This window comes from Ambystoma mexicanum, chromosome 6p (assembly GCF_040938575.1).
Source record: "Ambystoma mexicanum isolate Mex_15411 chromosome 6p, UKY_AmexF1_1, whole genome shotgun sequence".
NCBI classification, from domain to species: Eukaryota; Metazoa; Chordata; class Amphibia; order Caudata; family Ambystomatidae; genus Ambystoma; species Ambystoma mexicanum.
This window is the reverse complement of record NC_090935.1, coordinates 1,322,329,807-1,322,333,003: the sequence shown is the minus strand read 5'-3', so window position 1 is coordinate 1,322,333,003 and position 3,197 is coordinate 1,322,329,807.

The following is a 3,197-nucleotide window of genomic DNA, read 5'->3' as shown; positions in this document are numbered from 1 at the left end:
TTTCACTGTACCGGCCGTGTGCATGGCTTAATCTTTGAGACAAGCATATGCTACTGGCAGGATCAACCAGGTAGCCGCACCTGCTGGAGGGTGGCAACGGGGGAGCCGCGCGCCCGCCTCGGAGCCGACCTTCGCGCCCTGCTGGGGGGTGGGTGGAGGACCCGAGCGTCGGGCCCTGGGGCGGACCGGTCGGTCACGCGGGCGCCGGCGGCCCGGCCCACTACGCCACGCCACGCGGGGTGGGTGGGAGGGAGAGGACGGGCCCAGGCACAACTTGGAGCGGTAGGGGGTTCGCCCGCAGCGCCGCCACCGGAGCGGCGACGCAGGGGGTCGGCACCCCGCGGAATGTGCGTTCCGAGCTGCTGGAGAAACGTGCTCGGCGGAGCAGGGGCCGCGTCGTGGCTTGCGGTAGGCACACCCGCGCTGGGGCTAGCCTTGCGCCACCCGACCCCGTCCACTCTGATCGGACCACTGGGGGAAGCTGCCGGGCTGATCGGCCTTCGCTCTGCTCGGAGGGGAGAGCCGCCCACCCGGGGGCGGGGCCCCTCCCCGAAGACGGGGGCATACCCTCGACACGGTCCCAAGGCGGGTGGAAGCCAATTGCTTGAAACAACAGCCGAGGCTGGCCAAGCAGTCCAACCCTAGACGGACCAAATGCGCCAAATCGATCGCGTGGCGTGCTCGTGGACAGAGCGCCCCCAGCAGGCCAGTCTCTGCTGGGGCGCTGCGCGGGGCACGGCCCCCCCGGCCGGCCGGGCCCGGGGAGGTGCGGTGGTTTCGCCCCGGAGCCAGGGCCGGGCAGCCAGCGGCGAAAAATACCCTGGAGGACGCGCAGACAGGTCCCTCTCCCCCCTGTCTATAGTAATCCGCAGGAAGGTGACTGAGCTTTCTTGTAAAGCGCGCGCCCGGAGCGACAGAGGGGGACCTCTCGGCGAAACCGCCCGGGCTCCTTATAGACCCAACTGGAGACGGATTTCAGATTGACGCCCATCCGGACTTCCAGAGCGGCCCGGCCATCTGGTCCTTGCAGTCGTTCCTATGGCCCCACACCAGATGGCCGGCCTCGGAGAGCGGCCATCTGGTAGGGCCATGCATTCCAATGGACCCGGACGGGAAGTGCTCTGCGGGCCCCGGGCCCGCCTGGCAAGGGACCGAGGGCCGGCAGGTGCCCAAGGGCAGGCATGGGCCAGCACCGGCAGGGCCTCCCCGAGCTCCGGCCAGGCCCCACCTCAGAGCTTTTCTCCCGCCGCATTAGAGCTTTTCCCTGCGGGGAGGGATGGGGACCCCGCCGGGCCTGGGGACCTTTATAGGACCCAAGGCCGGCCTTGGGCGCCTGCCTGGAGCTCTGGCCCGGGCCGCCTTAGAGCCTCCCCCGCTCCGCATTAGAGCTTCTCCCTCCGGGGAGGGACGGGGACCCCTCCGGGGCTCCCCGGGCAGGTCCGGGGTTCTGTCGACAGGCGCCCAAGGCCGGGGTGGTCGCAGCAGCCTGGGACACCGGGCCGCCTTGGAGCCCCACTCCGCATTAGAGCTCCTCCCTCCCGGGAGGGACGGGGACGACGCCGGGGCTCCCCGGGAACCGCCGCCGGGCCCGGGGGACGGGACCGACCCGGCGCCCAAGGCCAGGGTGGTCGCAGCAGCCTGGGGCACAGGCCCGGGCCGCCTTAGAGCCTCCCCCACTCCGCATTAGAGCTTCTCCTTCCGGGGAGGCCGCCGGGGCTCCCGGGGAACCGCTGCCGGGCCCTGGGGATGGGACCGACGCAGCGCCCAGGGCCGGGGTGGTCGCAGCAGCCTGGGGCCCAGGCCCGGGCCACCTTAGAGCCTCCCCCACTCCGCATTAGAGCTTCTCCTTCCGGGGAGGCCGCCGGGGCTCCCCGGGAACCGCCGCCGGGCCCGGGGGACGGGACCGATGCGGCGCCCAGGGCCGGGGTGGTCGCAGCAGCCTGGGGCCCAGGCCCGGGCCGCCTTAGAGCCTCCCCCACTCCGCATTAGAGCTTCTCCCTCCGGGGAGGGACGGGGACCCCTCCGGGGCTCCCCGGGCAGGTCCGGGGTTCTGTCGACAGGCGCCCAAGGCCGGGGTGGTCGCAGCAGCCTGGGACACCAGCCCGGGCCGCCTTGGAGCCCCACTCCGCATTAGAGCTCCTCCCTCCCGGGAGGGACGGGGACGACGCCGGGGCTCCCCGGGAACCGCCGCCGGGCCCGGGGGACGGGACCGACCCGGCTCCCAAGGCCGGGGTGGTCGCAGCAGCCTGGGGCCCAGGCCCGGGCCGCCTTAGAGCCTCCCCCACTCCGCATTAGAGCTTCTCCTTCCGGGGAGGCCGCCGGGGCTCCCCGGGAACCGCCGCCGGGCCCCGGGGACTGGACCGACGCAGCGCCCAGGGCCGGGGTGGTCGCAGCAGCCTGGGGCCCAGGCCCGGACCACCTTAGAGCCTTCCCCACTCCGCATTAGAGCTTCTCCTTCCGGGGAGGCCGCCGGGGCTCCCCGGGAACCGCCGCCGGGCCCGGGGGACGGGACCGATGCGGCGCCCAGGGCCGGGGTGGTCGCAGCAGCCTGGCGCCCAGGCCCGGGCCGCCTTAGAGCCTCCCCCACTCTGCATTAGAGCTTCTCCCTCCGGAGAGGCCGCCGGGGCTCCCCGGGAACTGCCGCCGGGCCCGGGGGACGGGACCGACGCGGCGCCCAGGGCCGGGGTGGTCGCAGCAGCCTGGGGCCCAGGCCCGGGCCGCCTTAGAGCCTCCCCCACTCCGCATTAGAGCTTCTCCTTCCGGGGAGGCCGCCGGGGCTCCCCGGGAACCGCCGCCGGGCCCGGGGGACGGGACCGACCCGGCGCCCAGGGCCGGGGTGGTCGCAGCAGCCTGGGGCCCCGGCCCGGGCCGCCTTAGAGCCTCCCCCACTCCGCATTAGAGCTTCTCCCTCCGGGGAGGCCGCCGGGGCTCCCCGGGAACCGCCGCCGGGCCCGGGGGACGGGACCAACGCGGCGCCCAGGGCCGGGGTGGTCGCAGCAGCCTGGGGCGCCGGCCCGGGCCGCCTTGGAGCCTTCCCCTACTCCGCATTAGAGCTTCTCCCTCCGGCGAGGGACGGGGACGCCGCCGGGGCTCCCCGCGACCAGCGCTGGGCCCGGGGACCTTCGAGACAGGGGGAAGGGGGGTGGGGTGGACAGGGGTTAAGCAGCCCAGGCCGCCCCGGAGCTCCGGCCGGGCCC